General features: G+C 43.2%; 1 protein-coding gene across 2 annotated transcripts in view; it reads left to right on the forward strand.

Annotated features, from left to right (window-relative positions):
* Positions 1 to 22500, forward strand: part of LOC124012853 (RNA-binding motif, single-stranded-interacting protein 3-like) — a 265610-nt gene that overhangs the window by 31268 nt on the left and 211842 nt on the right. Inside the window, exon 1 of one of the 2 annotated variants that reach the window (XM_046326858.1) lies at positions 21054 to 21256. The exons of the other annotated variant lie outside the window; for it this stretch is intronic. The gene's annotated coding sequence lies outside the window, so the exon portion shown is untranslated. Of the gene's footprint in view, positions 1 to 21053; positions 21257 to 22500 lie in introns of those variants that run through there. 2 annotated transcript variants of the gene reach the window in all.

Raw genomic sequence — 22500 nt, forward strand, 5'->3', positions numbered from 1 at the left:
GTACTTGAATACACGTATACACTGACTATACTCTTTCAATGACATAGACTGGCCAGGTGAATCCAGGTGAAAGCTATCATCCCTTATTGATGTCACCTGTTAAACCAACTTCAATCAGTGTAGATGATGTGGAGGTGACAGGTTAAATAAGGATTTTAAAGCTTTGAGACATTGTGTGTGTGTGTGTCATTCAGAGGGGAAACGGGCAAAGACAAAAGATTAAAGTGCCTTTGAACGGGGTATGGACGTAGGTGCCAGGCGCACTGGTTTGTGACAAGAACTGCAACGCTGCTGTTGCTGGGTTTTTTCATGCTCAACAGTTTCCCGTGTGTATGAAGAATGGTCCACCACCCAAACAACATCCAGCCAACTTGACACAACTGTGGGAAGCATTGGATTCAACATGTGCCAGCATCCGTGTGTGTGTGCGTGCGCGTGTCTGTGGGGGGGGGGGGGGAGTTTTATGTACAAACAATGCTGTAAATTCTAAACAGTATGGTTGAAAATACCCTCTAATTAAATCTAACAGTCTGCACTTTAACCTCATAGTCTTTTTTTTTTTTTTACTTAACTAGGCAAGTCAGTTAAGAACAAAATCTTATTTTCAATGACAGACTAGGAACAGTGGGTTAACTGTTCATGGGCGTAACAACAGATTTTTACCTTGTCAGCCCAGGGATTTGATCTTGCAACCTTGCGGTTACTAGTCCAACACTCTAACCACTAGTCTACCTGCCAACCCATTGTATCTTAGCAAATCCAAAGTGCACAGAGCAAAGTGCCAAAACAACAATTAAAATTGGTCTCTGTCCCAATACTTTTGGAGCTGACTCTATCCCATTTATGCGACTTATGGATTCATTTTAATCTGGGTATGTTGTTGAGTTTACTGGACACATTCTCATCAAGCACAATTTAAAAAAAACGTTGCCTTGTGGGAGAATAGATCATTTATTGTCCATTTGGTCTTCTGCTTTTCTTCTTTTTTTTGCCAACACCCCCAGACTCACACAAACGTTGAGAGGCAAGTGAGATTTGTAGAACTAACACAAACATAGCAGCATTTAAATTAATGTTTAAGACCTTTACAGCTCAAATGGCTAGTAGCACTGTTCGATATGGCTGCAGTTCCGTTCTCTCAGAAAGTTGTGTAGACTTTCCCAATGCTCGCCTCCACCTGGTATTGTCTAAGCCTGTGTCCCCAAATGTTGGAGGCCGGATTTTAGACTTCAAATGCACCCTATTCCCTACATAGTGCACTACTTTTGACCATATCTCTATGCCCTGGTCAAAAGTTGTGCCCTATATAGGGAATAAGGTGCGGCTTCCAACATAGTCCGGGGGCGAATGGGATCGGCGCAGAAGATGGCTGGGTGCCCCGCGGGGCGTGAACCAGGCTTTAATTGACTAATAATGCATTTCCAGCTTCCATCCTCACCTAGAGGAAAGCCACCCCGTGTCTGATTGCTGCTTTCTGTGTGGCATCTCTCGACTCCGACTCACGTGCGTCACACAGATATAAAAGGCTGCGTGGGGCCTTATTGTCATGCTAATCGTCCGTTGGCGGGTAGTTAACCGACCCCGTCCCGCCGTTCCTCTCTCTTTGAGTCTCCGGTCTTGGGGATTTAGCGGAGGGCCTGCCGCCGGCGGCCGTCAGCGCCAAGGACCTTCCTGTTCATGTGGTAATCTGTGTGGCAGGACAATGGGCTGATCGCTGTTCCTCCAGAGCCAGTCCCGACACATTCACACAGAGAATGGAGGGCCACACAGCGCACAACAATAGCGTGTGACTAGCGTCTGAGGGAAAGAGTCCATTGGAGGGTAAATAAACGGAAACCCTTTAGCAGATACAATAGACCAGACCACCACTGCTGAATTCACATTTGATGTCTCCCCACAATTTACCATGGTTTATGGAACACTGTAGGTCGGCAATACAAAAAGGATGTACGGAAACATGTGGAGTCTTGTTTTTATACTTTATATATATATATAAGTTATATATATATATAAGTTTCTCACCCTAGAAAGTAAAACTAGAGCTCATAACATAAACTTTTGGATGTGTATTGCAGCCCATGGTGTACTCTATCTATATTTGAATACGTGTTTATACCTTTGTTTTTCTAATAACCACAATACAAAAATACATACTACAGACTCTTGTCAGAGTGAAATGTTCCACTCCAAAAATACGCCAGTTCCCCGACCATTGCCTTGTTTTGCATCCACCTCTTCCCCGATGAGGGCACGGCAGACCTGAGTCACTGCGACAGGGGGGAAATTTTACACCGTTACGCTCTCATATTCCAGAGCACTAGTGACTTATCTCATTAATAAATCACACCACCTACCAAAGGCTGGACTCAAACACTGGAATTCGTCCCCCATTGGCAAGGGTCTCTATCACCAGCCTATTTCATTGATGTACAAGAGTACTACATTGTCTCCGTCTCTCTCTCTCACTCTCTCTCTTCGTTTCTTTTATTTCACACTCTTCTTCTTTTTCGCCGGCTGCCCAGTATGGCTCATGTTATTTATCACAAATTGTGACACTCTTGGAAAAAGCTCCAAACCCACACCGATTGAACTCCACTTGGGAGAGCTGGGAAGAAGTTCAGAACATTTATCTTTTTCCAGTTGGTCATGGGGATAGACAGCATAGATTTCCTGCCCAGGGAAGTCTAACACTCGTTCCCCCAACATACTGTGAGAGTCTCTTTTGAAGGGTCACTAACTCATAAGGGATGCCAATACAATAAACCCAGAACTGCACATGTCCAAACTTCTCTCATGTGGGTTGGATGATACTTTTTTTCCTAAATCATCTTGAAAAAAATGCATACTTAAAAAATGGAACTCAACCAAGGTCAAATGCTTTATTATGTAAATGTTGAAAGTGCGTGGGCGACGGAGAGAAACAACACGGTGCAGTTTGAGGCCATGTGGCAGAGAGTGATGCGGGCGCTGGAGACGGGGGGGTGAGCAGGTGGGTCTGGGCAGGAATGATGTCGTTGATGTTTGCGTGCGTCGGTATGCTGTCATTTGATATGTGTACGTTTTATATTGTTAGAAAATGTTTCAATTAAATAAAGAATGATGAATTTTATTTCACCTTCTGTGAATGTTGTCAGCAATAACTTTACTAAGATGCATGAACTAGTTTTCCCTCTTCATCAACATACTATATATGCTCAAAAGCTTTCCAATAGGTTACATGCATTATTACTCTCTCCGCAATTGGGATATACACACGACATATTTGCCTATTTGTGACGAAACAATGCAGTATGCTTAGTGAGGAGGTGGGATGGGATGTAGAGAGTTTGTGTTGAGTAACACATTATTCTACAGGGGACAGCTTGTTGCTTAAGATGCTGGAATCTGGCACATTGTCTTCTTTGGCCTACTAAACTCTGCTCACAACACTGCGTCGGCTCCCCGGTGGCTCTTAACAGGAAAAAGGAGGAGGAGTAGGAGGAGGGAGAGGAGGAGGATAGAGAGGGGGAGGAAGAGGAAGGATGAGGGAGGAGGATGGTTCCACGGTTCTTGAATACTGAGGCCTGAAGCAACACAAGGCTCTGTGACTAACACCAATGTTCTCCCATCATCCTCTAGCTCTGGATGCGGTACACATGTTCTGCTTTCTTTTGGGGCTAGTTGAGTTGAAATTGCAGTTTGGGAAATTGAAGTAGTTTATTTGGAATTTGCCGGCTTAAAAAAAACAACATACATTTGAATTCCTAGCGATGTTAGTGATGTCTCACAGGTGTGAGTCTATATTGCTATTCTGCCCACTTGAGGGCACCTTAGTCTGTTTTTGTTCAGAAGAGGAATTCATACCTTTTAGCAAACAGTACCATTCATAACATGTGCGTTCCTATTAGAGGAATAGTCCATAAAGGACAATGAAACAGTCATTGTTTCCCCGCTGATTTGTCATCATTTGTGCGCATCCACCATAGCAGTGCCTGGCACTTGGTGCCAGTATCCAGTCTGGCTTTTGTCATTGATGCCTCATGGAAAAGATTCCCTGGGGGCCTAAAATGGCATACCAGAGATGGTATGGATGTTTCAGATGTTGAAAAGAAAGACTGCATAATCAAGACAGGTGTTGGGTGATCTGCATGCGTTCATGTGCGTTAGGGAGCACACAGGCTCTGTACTACGCATGTGTGAGTGAGGCTGCCAGAGAAAAGCAGTGTTGTGGATCGGAATTCCTCCTCACTGGCTCGTGCTGCCCTAATTAGAGAGAGGGGCTCGTTACATAGGGGCTACACACACACACACACCAGACAGCTAGGCCCCTTTTTATCGCATTCTATCTATCTCGCCCAGGCACACCAGTGTGCCTGGGCATGTACTGTGCTGTACACACAGAGAGAGGTGTGTACGTATAAACACACACACGCGCACAGGGACAGACGCAGATACGTACACACACTCACAGACACACACACACACACAATACACACACACACAGATGCAAATAGATTCAGCTATATTGTGGTTTGTATAGCCACACACAGTCCCATAGCACAGGGGGTGTTTGGAATGCTTGATGGGAGTCGATCCGGCTCTTGCGTAGGCTGAATATAGCATATCCTAGCAAATGTGTTTTTTTTTTAAATGGCATGATGAGCATGGTACTGTATGATACATGCATTACTCAAATTCAACTATATATGCAAATCTACAATAGATGTGTGTGCACTTGTGTCAGTGTGTGTGTGTGTGTGTGTCTGGGTCTCCGTGTGTGAGTGTTTGCATGTGTTCTTGTGTGTGTGTGTGACACAGTGTTTGTATTTGTGAGTGTGCCTCCCCCATCGGTCAGTGGGCTGTAACTCTGGGGCCGGGCGGTAGTGGCCTTTGAGCTTCGCCACCGCTCTTGCGCCAATTACCCCCTTATTTATGAATTTGAGCACAGTTGACCTTCTGTAGGAGAGACGTAAATTTGTTTGGCTGAAGAACGGCAGAACAAATGGTCTGTTGGGAGCGGCCCCCTCTCCTATCCTCCCAGCCCTCCCTGCACATAAGCAATAACTCTCCTCCTCCGCCCAGGCCAGGCCAAGCCCAGCTACTCTGCCTGCAGCCAAAAGGACCTGGATAGAACTGGCAGCTATAAGTGCTCTGTGTATATCTGCTTGTGTGAGTGGATGCATGTGTATGGGAGAGGACATGTTATAAGTGAGGAGGTATATGTTGTACTTTAATGCATGAAGTGCGTTGGTCTATCACCTATTTGGACATTTGTGATTATGTCTACGTGCTCATGTGCATGAAAGTTGTGTGTGTGTGTTTCTGATAGCCCAATGTGTGTGTGTGTTTCTGACAATGTGTGAGTGTGTGTGTGTGTGTGTGTGTTCTTTGTGTGACTGCAGCAGCGCAGGGTGGGCACGTTGCCAGGCTCATGTGCATGACTGGATTGGCAGAGAGAAAGGGAGGGAGGGAGGGAGGGAGGGAGGGAGAGAGGGAGAGAGGGAGAGAGGGAGAGAGAGAGGTCACACAGGAGTGGGCCACGCCCCCACCCTCGCCTCTGTTTGTGTTTGGGCTTCCTGTGAGAAAAACAACTGACTCCTGAAGAATGTGACTCCCAATTAGAGAGAGAGAGGAAGAGAGAGAGAGAATGAGACGAGAACCCTGCTCTCCCAGCAACACTGCAGTGTTCCTTCACAGCAAAAAATCTCCATTCAATCTGCACAAACATCCCCACCCCATTCAGTCTGCACACTGTGGAGAATCGAACGAGAGCTACCTACTTATCCTATCAGTCACAATATATTAAAATGCAGCAGAGTGTACCCAAGCTACGGTAACCAGAAGTAAATTGAATAAATCAATTGAATAAGACCAACTGTTCCGTATGTAGTCAGTTTCAATTGGACGTAATTGCACAGGAATGAAAATCAAAAAAGCCTTAATAAACCGGCAGCCAATTTGTTTTCTTATTGTGTTTGCGCTAATATGATTGTGAGTGTTGTGACCGTTTCTTAACAACAGGTTAAAGAGCTCGGGAAGAACTAGCTTCGAGAGTTTTGGAGGTGATGGAATTCTGGAACCTGGAGTCTCGGCAGACTCTCCTCCCACGCTCGCGGGTGAGCCAGCTGTAACTGTAATGATGACAAATCAGACCAAATATTTACGCCTGTCGAGTTGTACTTTGGCTTGGGTCACGGCACGCTCTGCCCTATTAGTTATTCCCCTGAAACGTTTGAGTTTTTTCACATTTTCAGTAGTTTTCAACATGTCTTGCTCCCCATGCACCTGTCTATCTTGTACTCATCTAAACATACTCAGAAATAATATACCCATATAATTTACACCATTTGCAAAGTGCTTTTCGTTATGCAAGACTAATCTCAGTGCATAAAATCAAAGATCAACTAGAAAGTTACAGGGGTGGGTGGGATCCAGGGATGCTGGTCCATGTTGACTCCAATGCTTCCCACAGTTGTGTCAAGTTGGCTGGATGACCTTTGGGTTGTGGGACATTCTTGATACACACGGGAAACTGTTGAGTGTGAAAAACCCAACAGCGTTGCAGTTCTTGACACAACCTGGTGTGCCTGGCATCTACTACCATACCCCGTTCAAAGGCACTTTAATCTTTCATCTTGCCTATTCACCCTCTGAATGGCACACATACACAATCCATGTCTCAATTTGTCTCAAGATTTAAAAAGTGACCTCAATAGGGGATCATAACTTTCACCTCGGTTTACCTGGTCAGTCTATGTCATGGAAAGAGCAGGTGTGCTTAATGTTTTGTACACTCGGCTCTTGGACTCACAGAAAAAGCAACCCAATAATTGATTGCTGGATTTTTCGTTGTTGCATTTCTTATATGAATAGACTATTTGAAGAGGGATGCAAGCTCCATGGGCCAGAGAGTTTGAACAAAGAGAGAAAGCTAGATGGCAGTAGGCTATAGCAGTTATTTGTTCAGAACCGTAACCATTCAACCTTAGTGAAGAGAAACAAGAAAAACATATTGTTCAAGCATTTCATTACAATGCTGAAGATAGGACAACAAAAAGTATTTCATTTAACTGCTGAAAGTAAGTTAGGAATGAAGCAACAATATAGAGAAAACGAGAAGATAGGCTGATATGCACCTTGCACAACATTAGGGGAAATATATAAATATATTTCAAAATTAAAATAAAATTCGCTAGCTAATAATGGTTACTTTGTAGGCCGCATGTCCTGAATCAGCATCACATGTTCTCTCCCAGCTTTATGGTTTGAAAGAGGGGCGTAATTCCAGTCCATAAAATACTATACAGTTGAAGTCGGAAGTTTACATACACCTTAGCCAAACACATATAAACTCAGTTTTTCACAATTCCTGACATTTAATCTGTGTAAAAATTCCCTGTCTTAGGTCAGTTAGGATCACCACTTTATTTTAAGAATGTGAAATGACAGAATAATAGTAGAAATAATGATATATTTCAGCTTTTATTTCTTTCATCACATTCCCAGTAGGTCAGAAGTTTACATAGCTTGGGTCAAACATTTTGGGTAGCCTTCCACAAGCTTCCCACATAAGTTGGGTGAATTTTGGCCCATTCCTTCTGACAGAACTGGTGTAACAGAGTCAGGTTGTAGGCCTCCTTGCTCGCACACGCTTTTTCAGTTCTGCCCACAAATTTTCTATAGAATTGAGGTCAGGGCTTTGTGGTGGACACTCCAATCCACTCCTTTTGCCACAACTTTGGAAGTATGCTTGGGGTCATTGTTGATTTGGAAGACCTATTTGCGACCAAGCTTTAACTTCCTGACTGATGTTTGTTTCATCAGACCAGAGCACATTTCTCCAAAAAATATGATCTTTGTCCCCATGTGCAGTTGCAAACCATAGTCTGGCTTTTTTATGGCAGTTTTGGAGCAGTGGCTTCTTCCTTGCTGAGCAGTCTTTTAGGTTATGTCAATATAGGACTAATTTTTACTGTGAATAGATACTTTTGTACCTGTTTCCTCCAGCATCTTCACAATGTCCTTTGCTGTTGTTCTGGGATTGATTTGCTCTTTTCTCACCAAAGTACATTTATCTATAGGAGACAGAACGCGTCTCCTTCCTGAGGCTGCGTGGTCCCATGGTTTTTATACTTTCGTACTATTGTTTGTACAGATGAACGTGGTACCTTCAACCATTTGGAAATTGATCCCAAGGATGAACCAGACTTGTGGATGTCTACAATTTATTTTCTTAGGTCTTGGCTGATTTCTTTAGATTTTCCCATGATGTCAAGCAAAGAGGCACTGAGTTTGAAGGTAGGCCTTGAAATACATCCACAGGTACACGTCCAATTGACTCAAATGATGTCAACCTATCAGAAGCTTCTAAATGCATGACATAATTTTCTGGAATTTTCCAAGCTGTTTAACGACAGTCAATTTAGTGTATGAAATCTTCTGATCCACTGGAATTGTGATACAGTGAATTCCAAGTGAAATAATCTGTCTGTAAACAATTGTTAGAAAAATTACTTGTGTCATGCACAAAGTAGACGTCCTAACCGACTTGCCAAAACTATAGTTTGTTAACAAGAAATTTGTGGAGTGGTTGAAAGACGAGTTTTAATGACTCCAACCTAAGTGTATGTTAACTTCCGACTTCAACTGAACATCGGCGTAGAGAGGCCCATTATCAGCAACCATCATTCCTGTATTCCAATGGCACGTTGTGTTAGCTAATCCAAGTTTATCATTTTAAAAGGCCAATTGATCATTATAAAACCCTTTTGCAATTATGTTAGCACACCTGAAAACTGTTGTCCTGATTAAAGAAGCAATAAAACTGGCCTCCTTTAGACTATTTGGACAATTCTTTTCCTTTTCTTTCAAATACAAGGACATTTCTAAGTGACCCCAAACTTTTGAATGGTAGAGTATATAGCCTATATAAAGCAACAGAAGCTTAGGCCTAACCCCATAGAGATAGAGATGCCACCAATATGCATTTCTTTATGTGAGATGGCTACTGAATCTGCTATACAGATATAGATGTACAGAAGGAGGCTAATTCATACATTTTCAATCAGAATATTTTGTATAAATATGACCATTATATTGTTAGATTATAGGAGTTACTCTGGTAGGCCTGAAACATTCATCCTCACCTCAACTGTCAATGCTTAGTAATAACCACACCAAACCTCCACAAAAGTTTCTAAACTTTATTGGGATAATATCAGAAGTTAAGCTATTGTTTATAGAGAAAGTATGAACAGGCCTATATATTGCGGCAAACTCAGAATTAGAGTTGATTTGGCCAGAATGAAACAAAACACTTGCAAACTGGTTTAAACAGTATGTTGCAGCAATTACCAATAAATAAATACAATAAAAATGCCAAAAATGCCAAACAAATGACAGAAATAGGCTAATGTTATTTATTTTACAGCAGACCTACTTATAACCTATTGTCGCCCTTTCTTGTAGTCAAATGACCTAGTGGCCTCATGGGTGGAATGTTACAAATATTTTCCTAGAATTTCATAATTAATAAACATAATTTTAAAAACCATACAAAAAAAATCTGGTGTTTCTATGTCAAATGTCTTTTTTATAAATCAGTCTTTAGTGATGTATATATAGTGTAATATTTGGAAGCAAACTCAAAATTGAACACATTTCAACTCTATATCTGACAAGTGTTCTTTTTTGTTGTTGCCCATAACCATTTGTGTGAGTTGTATACTTTGGTTTCGAAGTAAGTTTGTTTAAGACTACCAAGAAAACACTCTGTCACCCTGATTTAGCCCACTGCAGTACAGGTTAAAGTACATATGGAGCAGAGCACACAACTAAAAAGATACATCAAATGTAATTTTGCCAATGAAAATGTCTCAACAGAATTAAACAAAACAGGTTGTCACGGCTGCCGTAAGAACGGGACCCAAGGCGCAGCGGATGTTGAGTTCCACATATTTAATTTAAAGAGAAACTTAAACAAAACAAAATATATCAATAAACAAACAACTAACTGTGACTACGTGGTGCACATGCACAAACACAAAACAATATCCCACAAACACAGGTGGGAAAAATAGCTACTTAAATATGATCCCCAATTAGAGACAATGATTACCAGCTGCTTCTAATTGGGAATCATACAAAACACCAACATAGAAAATATAAACTAGAACACAACATAGAAATTATAAACGAGAATACCCCCTAGTCACGCCCCGACCTACTACACCATAGAGAAACAAGGGCTCTCTATGGTCAGGGCGTGACACAGGTTTGCATATTTAAAGAACTGGTTTCGAAATAACAAACAAGCTTACAATAATAGCAATGGTATACAATAATAATAATAATGTTTACAAATATTTTGAACTTAACCAGGCAAGTCAGTTAAGAACAAATTCTTCCTTACAATGACAGCCTACAGGGGAACAGTGGGTTAACTGCCTTGTTCAGGGGCAGAACAACAGATTTTTACCTTGTCAGCTCAGGGATTTGATCCAGCAACCTTTCAGTTACTGGCCCAACGCTCTAACCACTAGGCTACCTGCCAACCCAAAGCAACTTACTATATATAAATGTAAGTTCCAAAATCACATCCTACCTGAATAGGGAGATGCACAGTAGCCTGCATTTGGTTGTTACTTATATTAAATTCCCCTTGTAGGCTTTTAACTACAGGCATACACTTTTCCCTCTATCTTTTGTTTTACTCCAGTGAAAAAGGCCACCTTCAGCAGCAGGCACATGTGTGGGCAAGGAGTGAGAGAATGGTGCTGAAGTGTGAATTCAGGGTGTAGGCTATGATAGACAGCCTCTCCTGGACCATTTGACCTGCTCTCATTTTTATTCACATTTCTGTAGAGGCCAAAAATGCTGGCGATTACCAGTTAAGAGTAAACCTGGGCCTTTTCCCCATCAGAGTTGTGTTTCCTTAAAATGGACTTGTTGCAGATAGAAAGTCTGTGCGTAAATACATAGTGCACATCAAAATGACTTTGGAAGTGAGATTCCCACTGTACCGAATAAAAAATACAAGTAAAATGGGTTTTCATTACATTTTCAACTCTAGGCCTACTGATGGTTTTGCCAAAATGTTGCGTAGATATAGCAAATGTGTCCACTCTGGTATTGGCATGTGCGCTCTTAGCCAACAGTGTGCGCTCTTAGCCAACAGTGTGCGCTCTTAGCCAACAGTGCAGGTAGAGCCTCCTACATGATGAGATTATTATGGACAAAAGTGCAAGATTATTTTTATTTGTCAAATGGCAGCTAAGCATCAATAATCATTCACCAAAATAAGACTGTGTACTTTCACCACCCTGTGAGGTTCATCGTAACTTATTTCATCTGTAGCTTAATAAACTGCATGCTTTCCCATGATGTCCTGACATTTTCTCATCCGACATGCGACATCCGACATTCTTTACTGCATAAAAGGTTTGGATGGAAACCTGGTTAACATCAAGCCATTTTGAGGATGCTGAAATTGTATTTTGGATGAGTGTGTACATGCATAAGGGGGCTTTTGAAGTAGCTTAATCCGATTTAAACATTGCGACTGGTTTTGTTTATGCCACATATAAAAGGTAATCCAATTTGAAAAAGTTCAATGATAAATATTTAGGCTATATTGAAGCATTTGAAGTGTGCAAGGAATAGCCGCTTGGATTGGAGAGGAGGCACGGTGTGTGTTAAGCTTTCCTGAATAACTGGGCCTGCCGGGAGCATATGTGGCCACATTATTATAGGAGGACTTGGGAGAATGATGATCTGCAACAGACAGCGCATTCAGTATCAGAAGTAAGAATACAGCCAGACTGGCCTGCTGCTGTGCCTTTCTACACCTTATAAACCATTGAGTAGGCCCACAGCTGATCCACATCGAATAAAACATTCAAATCACAGGTCTTTTGCGCCGTTGTGTTTTTATGTGTGATATGATTTGCCTTTTGCAGATCTGGACAAACGATCCACCTACTGTACCGCTATCGTCACTATGAATGGTGGCTAGAGGGGCAGGATAGACCCTTAGACTGGTAGACTATACTGACCTGTGGCAGTGTAAAAGTTAACACACGGAAAAGCGTAGTGCATAAGGGACGCCCCTCAACACCTTGGTAAAGGGGAGGCAGATGAGGAAATGTGGCTCGGTTGGAATAAATTATATAGTATAATCTGCAAAATATAAACCAGGGAAAAAAGCACTACCCTGTCCTATTTTGGACCCCCTCCACCCTTCCCCCAAAGTAAATTGCCATCTGTCTCTACATAAAAATGATAATACAGTATAATGTATAACATTATTAAACCATATAATTAAAGCAACACTCAAAGTCAATCATACGCTTAACACACAATGTCCCTTTGACTCTGCAGTGAGACTTATTTATAGATTTACAACGTTCTCAGCTCTGTCATACAGACGACATGCTCTGCATACTTTCCCTCCCCCGGGGGGCCAAGACGGACGATATGTAACCCCCTTGGTTCCATATATGAAAGGCACGTGCCCTGACAAAGAGAACACAATATCCAGCTCTGTCTTTCACACTACAGCCTGCCACTCCGTCTTCTTCACCTTCAGACCGACAGAGACCTGAGACAGACCAATCAACATGTTGAGAAATAGCCTGGTGTCCTCTGTGGCTGCTGCATCCCAGATTCCAGTCCCACTTTTGTTTTGTTTCTCTGGATGGAAGGCCCACAGGCAAACCCGGAAGTCCAGAGGGATGTGGGAAGGAGGCACTGCTGCAACTTGTTCTCTTGCTCTCTCTCGCTCTCTCTTTTTTTCTTTGTCTCTTGTTCTCTCTCTTTTTTTTGTCTACTGAACTCTCGCTTTATCTCAATATATCTCTCTCTCTCTCCATCCCTCTATAGAGATCTGTCTAGCTTCCTAATAGGAGACATTGGCTATAGCATCAGTCCCTAGGGCAGTGGAAAATGCTTTTCCTATGCACTCCTCTGGCTATGGGTTTACCAAGGGAGAGAGAGAGACAAGGGAAGTGGATGGGAGGACACTCTGTATCCCTCTGCTTGAAGACACTATGGTTCAAGAATAAATGCTTAAAGTTTAGGTTTTGAGTAACCCTTTGCAGATGGGAATTTGTGTTAGGCAGATATACAGTTGAATTCTGAAGTTTACATACACTCAGGTTGTGGTCATTAAAACTCGTTATTCAACCAATCCACACATTTCTTGTTAACAAACTATAGGTATGGCAAGTCGGTTAGGACATCTACTTTGTGCATGACACAATTAATTTTTTCCCCAACAATTGTTTACAGACAGATTATTTCACTTATAATTCACTGTATCACAATTCCAGTGGGGCAGAAGTGGACATACGCTAAATTGACTGTGCCTTTAAACAGCTTGAAAAATTCCAGAAAATGATGCCATGGCTTTAGAAGCTTCTGATAGGCTAATTGACATAATTTGAGTCAATTGGAAGTATACCTGTGGATGTATTTCAAGGGCTACCTTCAAACTCAGTGCCTCTTTGCTTGACATCATGGGAAAATCAAAAGAAATCAGCCAAAACCTCAGAAAAAAACATTTGTAGACTTCCACAACCAGGTAGGCTATATAATTACAATATAGCAAATAAACACTGGAGTGATAGATGTGCAGAAGATGAATGTGCAAGTATGTGCAAAATAAATAAATAACAGTATGGGGATGAGGTAGTTGGATGGGCTATGTACAGGTGCAGCGATCGGTGAGCTGCTCTGACAGCTGGTGCTTAAAGTTAGTGAGGGAGATATGAGTCTCCAGCTTCAGTGATCTTTTCGGTTCGTTCCAGTCATTGGCAGCAGAAAACTGGAAGGAAAGGCGGCCAAAGAAGGAATTGGCTTTAGGGGTGACCAGTGAAATATGCCTGCTGGAGTGCGTGCTACGGGTGGGTGCTACTATGGTGACCAGATAAGGTGGGGCTTTACCTAGCAAAGAATTATAGATGACCTGGAGCCAGTGGGTTTGGCGACGAATATGAAGCAAGGGCCAGCCAACTAGAGCATACAGGTCGCAGTGGTGGGTAGTATATGGGGCTTTGGTGACAAAACGGATGGCACTGTGATAGACTGCATCCAGTTTGCTGAGTAGAGTGTTGGAGGCTTTTACGAGGGTATGTTTGGCAGCATGAGTGAAGGATGCTTTGTTGCGAAATAGGAAGCCGATTCTAGATTTAATTTTGGATTGGAGATGCTTAATGTGAGTCTGAAAGGAGAGTTTACAGTCTAACCAGACACCTAGATATTTGTAGTTGTCCACATATTCTAGGTCAGAACCGTTCAGTGTAGTGATTCTGGATGGGCAGGCAGGTGTGGGCAGCGATCCGTGGAAGAGCATGCATTTAGTTTTACTTACATTTAAGAGCAGTTGGAGGCCACGGAAGGAGAGTTGTACGGCATCGAAGCTCATCTGTGGGTTAGTTACCACAGATGGGCCAGAAGTATACAGAATGGTGTCGTCGGCGTAGAGGTGGAACAGAGAATCACCAGTAGCTAGAGCGACATCATTGATGTATAAAGAGAAGAGAGTTGGCCCGAGAATTGAACACTGTGGCACCCCCATAGAGACTGCCAGAGGTCCGGACAACAGGCCCTCCGATTTGACACACTGAACTCTGTCTGAGAAGTAGTTGGTGAACCAGGCGAGGCAGTCATTTGAGAAACCAAGGCTGTTGAGTCTGCCGATAAGAATCTGGTGATTGACAGAGTCGAAAGCCTTGGCCAGGTTGATGAATACAGCTGCACAGTATTGTCAAGGTACCACGTTCATCTGTACAAACAATAGTACGCAAGTATAAACATCAAGGGACTACGCAGCCGTCATACCGCTCAGGAAGGAGATGCGTTCTGTCTCCTAGAGATGAACGTACTTTGGTGTGAAAAGTGAAAATTAATCCCAGAACAACAAGGACCTTGTGAAGATGCTGGAGGAAACCGGTACAAATGATCTATATCCACAGTAAAACGAGTCCTATATCGACATAACCTGAAAGGCCTCTCAGCAAGGAAGAAGCCACTGCTCCAAACCACCGTAAAAAAGCCGGACTACGGTTTGCAACTGCACATGGGGACAATGGTCGCACTTTTTGGAGAAATGTCCACTGGTCTGTTGAAACAAAAATGAACTGTTTGGCCATAATGACCATCGTTATGTTTGGAGGAAAAAGGGGGAGGCTTGCAAGCTGATGAACACCATCCTAACTGTGAAGAACGGGGGTGGCAGCATCATGATGTGGGGGTGCTGTGCTGCAGGAGGGACTGGTGCACTTCACAAAATAGATGGCACCATGAGGCAGGAAAATTATGAAGATATATTGAAGAAACATCTCAGGACATCAGTCAGGAAGTTTAAGCTTGGTCACAAATGGGTCTTCCAAATGGACAATGACCCAAAGCATACTTCCGAAGTTGTGCCAAAAATGGTTTAAGGACAACAAAGTCAAGGTATTGGAGTGGCCATCACAAAGCCTTTACCTCAATCCTATAGAAAATGTGTGGACAGAACTTAAAACTCATGTGTGAGCAAGCACATGTGCGAACAAGTATCCCTACAATCCTGACTCTTTTACACCAGCTCTGTCAGGAGGAATGGGCCAAAAATCACCCAACTTATTGTGGGAAGCTTGTGGAAGGCTACCTGAAATGTTTGACCCAAGTTAAATAATTTGAAGGCAATGCTACCAAATACTAATTGAGTGTTTGTAAACTTCTGACCCACTGGGAATGTGACAAAAGAAACAAAAGCTGAAATAAATCATTCTCTCCACTATTATTTTGATATTTCATATTCTTAAAATAAAGTGTTGATCCTAACTGACCTAAGACAGGGAATTGTTACGAGGATTAAATGTCAGGTATTTAAATGTATTTGGCTAAAGTGTATGTAAACTTCCGACTTCAACTGTGTACTTGCTGTAAAGATACTGGCTGTGTACATGATTATTCGGCTTGTCTTGTGAGTCATCATAACAAATGGGCTAGGAATTTCCAGGGACATCACAATATGATATTATCACGATACTTCTAGAGCCTTCAGAAAGTATTCATACCCCTTGACTTATTCAACATGTTGTGTTATAGCCTGAATTCTAAGTCTGAATTGTTTTCTTCACCTATCTACACAAAATACCCCATAATTGACAAAGTGAAAACATGTTTTTAGACATTTACTGAATATGAAATACAGAAATGTCTCATTTACATAGGTATTCACACCCCTGTTTAGAATCATATTTGGCAATGATTACAGCTGTCTTACAGAGTCTTTCTGGGTAATTCTCTTAGAGCTTTCCACACCTGGATTGTACAATATTTGCACATTATTCTTTCAAAAATTCTGTCAAGTTTGTTGTTGATGTCACGCCTTGGTCATTGTATCTTGTGTTTTTGTTATATGTTTGGGTAGGCCAGGGTGTGACATGGGTTTATGTTGTATTTCGTATTGGGGTTTGTATTAATTAGGAGTGTGTATTAGTAGGGGTGTGTCTAGTTAGGCTTGGCTGCCTGAGGCGATTCCTAATTGGAGATAGCTGATTCTCGTTGTCTCGGATTGGGAACCGTATTTAGGCAGCCTGAGTGCGCGTTGTATTTCGTGGGCGATTGTACCTGTCTTTGTGTTAGTCACCAGATAGGCTGTAATTTGTTTCACTTGTTTGTTGTTTTTGTATTTTCAATTATTTCATGTACCGCTTTATCTTTATTAAAGGTCATGAGTAACCTACACGCTGCATTTCGGTCTGCCTCTCTTCTAACAGCAGACGAAGAACATTACAGAATCACCCACCACGATTCACAGACCGAGCAGCGTGTGAACTGGCAGGAGCTAAAGGAGGACGATATGGACGGCAGAAGCAGGGATTATACGACGTGGGAAGAAATCGACAGGTGGGCAGCCGACCCAGAGCGAGTGCAAGAGCCCGCCTGGGATTCCCTACAGCAATGCGAAGAGGGCTATACACGGATGGAATCGAGAAGGAAAGCATTGCTATACAGAGCGAAAACTGAAGGTAACAGGGGAAAGCGTAGAGAGAGAGTGGCTGAGTCAGGAAACAGACCTGAGCCTACTCTCCCTGTTAATCGTGAAGAGCAGTTGCAATGGGAGAGAATGCATCATTTGGAGATTTGGACATGGGAGGAGGAATTAGACGGTCAAGGACCCTGGGAGCAGCCGGGAGAATATCGCCGTCCCAAGGAGGAAATAGAGACAGCTAAAGCGGAGAGGCGTATGTATGAGGAGGCAGCACGGCGACGCGGTTGGAAACCGGAAAGTCACCCCCCAAAAAATATTGGGTGGGGGCTAAAAGGGAGAATAGTTATGCCAGGTAGGAAACCTGCGCATACTCCCTGTGCTCACCGTTGGGCTAGAGAGACCGGGCAGGCACCGTGTTATGCTATGGAGCGCACGGTGTTTCCAGTGCGGGTGCAGAGCCAGCTGCGACACATACCAGCCCTTCCTATTGGCCGGGCTAGAGTGGGCATCGAGCCAGGTAAGCTTGGGCAGGCTCGGTGCTCTAGAGCTCCAGTGCGCCTGCACGGTCCGGTCTATCCAGAGCCACCTCTACACACCAGTCCTCCGGTAGCAGCTCCCCGCACCAGGCTTCCTGTGCGTGTCCTCGCGCCAGTACCACCAGTTCCAGCACCACGCACCAGGCCTCCAGTGCGCCTCGCCTGTTTAGCGCAGCCAGAGCTTTTCTCCTCTCCTGCGCTGCCGGAGTCTCCTGTTTGTCCAGCGCCACCAGTGCTCCCAGTCGGCCCAGCGCGTCCAGTGCGCATCGCCTGTTCAGCACAGCCAGTGCTTTTCTCCCCTCCTGTGCTATCGGAGTCTCTAGCCTGTTTAGCGCAGCCAGAGCCTTTCTCCTCTCCGGCGCTGCCGGAGTCTTCTGTCTGTCCAGCGCCACCAGTGCTACCAGTCGGCCCAGCGCGTCCAGTGCGCCTCGCCTGTTCAGAGCAGCCAGAACTTTTCTCCTCTCCTGCACTGTTGGAGTCTCCTGCCTGTTCAGCTCAGCCAGAGCCTTTCTCCTCTCCTGTGCTGCCGGAGTCTCCTGTCGGCCCAGCGTCACCAGTCTGCCAGGATCCACCAGAAGTGCCAGTCTGCCAGGATCCGCCAGAAGTGCCAGTCTACCAAGATCTTCTAGATCGGCCAGACAACCTTAATCATCCAGGTCCACCAGCCAGCCAGGATTTACCGGAGCCTACTACCTGCCTGAGCTTCCTCTCAGTACTGGGCTCCCTCTCAGTACCGAGCTTCCTCTCAGTACCGAGCTTCCTCTCAGTACCGAGCTTCCTCTCAGTACCGAGCTTCCCCTCAGTACCGGGCTTCCCCTCAGTACCGGGCTTCCCCTCAGTACCGGGCTTCCCCTCAGTACCGGGCTGCTTCGGTCCCGGGCTGCCCCTCTGTCCCGGGCTGCCCCGCTGTCCTGAGTTGCCCCTCTATCCTGAGTTGCCCCTCTATCCTGAGTTGCCCCTCTATCCCGAGTTGCCCCTCTATCCCGAGTTGCCCCTCTGTCCCGAGCTGCCCCTCTGTCCCGAGCTGCCCCTCTGTCCCGAGCTGCCCCTCTGTCCTGAGCTGCCCCTCTGTCCCGAGCTGCCCCTCAGTTATGTGGGGGTCAGGGTGAGGACTATTAGGCCATGGTCGGCGGAGAAGGTGGATTATCCTAGGACGCGAAGGGGAGGAACTAGGACATTTATGGAGTGGGGTCCACGTCCCGAGCCAGAACCGCCACCATGGACAGACGCCCACCCGGACCCTCCCTATGCTCTTGAGGTGCGTCCCGGAGTCCGCACCTTAGGGGGGGGGGGGTTCTGTCACGCCTTGGTCATTGTATCTTGTGTTTTTGTTATATGTTTGGGTAGGCCAGGGTGTGACATGGGTTTATGTTGTATTTCGTATTGGGGTTTGTATTAATTAGGAGTGTGTATTAGTAGGGGTGTGTCTAGTTAGGCTTGGCTGCCTGAGGCGATTCCTAATTGGAGTCAGCTGATTCTCGTTGTCTCGGATTGGGAACCGTATTTAGGCAGCCTGAGTGCGCGTTGTATTTCGTGGGCGATTGTACCTGTCTTTGTGTTAGTCACCAGATAGGCTGTAATTTGTTTCACTTGTTTGTTGTTTTTGTATTTTCAATTATTTCATGTACCGCTTTATCTTTATTAAAGGTCATGAGTAACCTACACACTGCATTTCGGTCTGCCTCTCTTCTAACAGCAGACAAAGAACATTACAGTTGATCATTGCTAGACAGCCATTTTCAAGTCTTGCCATAGATTTTCAAGCCGTTTTAAGTCAAAACTGTAACTAGGCCAGTCATGAAAATTCACGTTCGTCGGTAAGCAACTCCAGAGTTTATTTGGCCTTGTGTTTTAGATTATTGTCCTGCTGAAAGGTGAATTTGTCTCTGTCTGTTGGAAAGCAGACTGAACCAGGTTTTCTTCTAGGATTTAGCCAATACTAATTTATTTATTTAACCTTTATTTATCTAGGCAAGCTTAGCTATATTCCATTCATTTCTATCCTGACAAAAACTCCCTAGTCCTTGCTTATGACAAGGTTACCCATAACCTAATGCAGCCACCAAATATGAAGTGTTACTCAGTGATGTGTTGTGTTGGATTTTCCCCAAATATAACCCTTTGTAGGACATAAAGCTTATTTATTTATTTTTTAATTTTATTTTTAATTTATTTATTAAAAAAAAAAAAATCAGTTTACTTTAGTGCCTTATTCTGCACAAGCTTCCTTCTTTTCACTCTGTCATTTAGGTTGGTATTGTGGAGTAACTACAATGTTGTTGATCCATCCTCAGTTTTCTCCTATCACAGCCATTCAACTCTGTAACTGTTTTAAAGTCACCATTGGCCTCGTGTTGAAATCCCTGAGTGGTTTCCTTCCTCTCCCTGAACTGAGTTCGGAAGGATGCCTGTAACTTTGTAATGACTGGTTGTAATTGTTACACCATCCAAAGTGTAATTAATAACTTCACCATGTTCAAATGAATATTCAAAGTCATCTTTTTTTTTTTTTTTTTACCCATCTACCAATAGAAGCCCTCCTTGGTCTTTGTGGTTGAATCTGTGTTTGAAATTCATTGCTTCGACTGAGGGACCTTAACCTTAATTGAATGTGTGAGGTACAGAGATTAGTCATTCAAAAATCATGTTAAACACTTATTTCCACACAGAGTGACGTATGAGTGACGTATGCAACGTATTATGCAACGTATTATGTGACTTGGTAAGATTTGTTTTACTCCTGAATGTATTTAGGCTTGCCTTAACAAAGGTGTTGAATACTTATTGACTCAAGACATTTCAGATTTTCATTTCTTATTAGTTTGTCAAATTGTCTGAAAACATCATTCCACTTTGACATTATGGGGTGTTGTGGGTAGGCCAGTGACACAAAACCTAAATGTAATGTATTTTAAATTCAGGCTGCAACACAACAACATGTGGAGGGGTGTGAATACTTTCTGAAGGATCTGTAGTTGCTGATGCGAAATGTATTGCGATTCTCACAATTCTATATGCATTGCGATTCGATACTGTTTATTCATTTTTTTTTTCCTATGCGATTTGATTTTCCAAACATATTGCTTGCTTTTCAGTGCCTTGCAAAAAAATGTTGTGTTACAAAGTGGGATTAAAATTGTTGACAAAATCTTGACAATTAAATCAATCAATCTTTTTTTCGGCAAGCCTAAATGAGTTAGGGAGTAACATTTGGCCTACTAAATCACATAAGTTACATGAGCTCACTCATGTGATATAATAGGGGTCGACATCATTTTTGAATGACTAACCCTTCCTCTGTCCCCCATCCATACAACATCTGTCAGGTCCCTCAGTTAAGTATTGAATTTCAAGCACAGATTCAACTATAAAGACCAGGGAGATTTTATGAAAGCACCATGAAGAAAGGCAGTGATTGGTAGATGAGTAACAATAACAAATCAGACATTGAGCATGGTCAAGTTAATAATTATGCTGCGGATGATGTATTAAATCACCCAGACACATCAAAGATTACAGTCGTCCTTCTGACCTGAGCTGCAGGACAGGAAGGAATCTGAATGGCCACGTTACAGTTTCGACATATATCTGCTTGACAATCTATGGCAAGACTTGAAAATGTCTTGCCAAGATATCCACAACATCTTGACAGAGCTTGAAGAATTCTGAAAATAATAATGGGATAATATTGCACAATCCAGGTGTGTAAAGCTCTTAGAGACTTACCCAAGAAGAGGCACAGCTGGAATCACTGCCGAAGGTATTCATAACATGTATTGACTCAGGGAGCTGAATACTTAGGCAACAACTATATTTCAGTTATTTAATTTCTATCAATCTCTAAAAAAAATATATATAATAATTCTTCGACTTTGACATTACAGAGTATTTGGTGTAGATTGTTGACCTCAAATCCCACATTGTAACACAATAACATGGGACGAAATCCAAGGGGTAAGAATATTTTTTACAAGGCACTCTGTCTGCTGCAGAGGGACAAGAGAGAGCAGGACAAAATTAGATTTGATCAGTCATGGAAATAAAAGTGGTGAAAACAGGGTGGCTCACTATTTAAAAGAGAAGCTATAGAACAAGCTATAGAACAAGCTATAGGATGAACAATACCAGAGTTTTGGCACAGGTACAGCCGACTAGTGCTAGCTAACGCTGCCTAGAAAAATATCGATATGATGTCATCCAAAATAATATTGCGATATTTAACTGTATGGATTTTTCCCCGCGTCACTACAAATCAATTGCTTATGTTTTAGTAGTGTAACTAGGCTTTCACAGTGAAGCTTAACACAAGCACACATACAAGCACATAACACTATATAAAGGCATTCACCCAGCACTTCGCACTTGCATAGTCATCCTCGCACACGCTCACTCACACCTATACACACACTAACTTATATTCTGTGTCACACACACAAACCCACACACATGCACACACACACATTAACAGTGTCATAGCTCCCTCCAAGCAGTGTAGGCTGGAGGGGGCTGGCGCTCTGATATTGACACCACGGCTGCAGTGTGGTTGGTCCTTGGCCAGTTCTCAGCCGGCTTCGTGACTGCTGCTGTGAATCCCTATAAATCAGACCCAATTACCAGGCAACAGCACTGGGCCTTTCATCCACTCACAGGCAGGCAGAGAGGGCAAACACAGGCCCCATACCGAGTACTGTAACACAGGCCCAATATCAACTACTGTAGCCTACTCTCCGCCTTTCTATGGAACTCATATCTATTAAGTGTTCATACCACAAACATACTGGTGTGGAAATGATATAGCTTATGCAGGCTCTGTATAGTGCTGGGTGACTGTCCATTTTCACCTGTTTGGGTGACTTTGCTTTGTTTGGATTACAGAAAAAGAAGGAGGACAGTCCAGTATGAGTTGAGTGTTTTCTTCTGTCTATTCATTTTTTAGATATATTTTGTTTACTTTTGCCCAATGGTTGTTTTTTGGATCAAGCCTTGGTTGGAATGGCGTTTGCT

The sequence above is a fragment of the Oncorhynchus gorbuscha genome, linkage group LG24 (genome assembly GCF_021184085.1).
Source record: "Oncorhynchus gorbuscha isolate QuinsamMale2020 ecotype Even-year linkage group LG24, OgorEven_v1.0, whole genome shotgun sequence".
Taxonomy (NCBI): domain Eukaryota; kingdom Metazoa; phylum Chordata; class Actinopteri; order Salmoniformes; family Salmonidae; genus Oncorhynchus; species Oncorhynchus gorbuscha.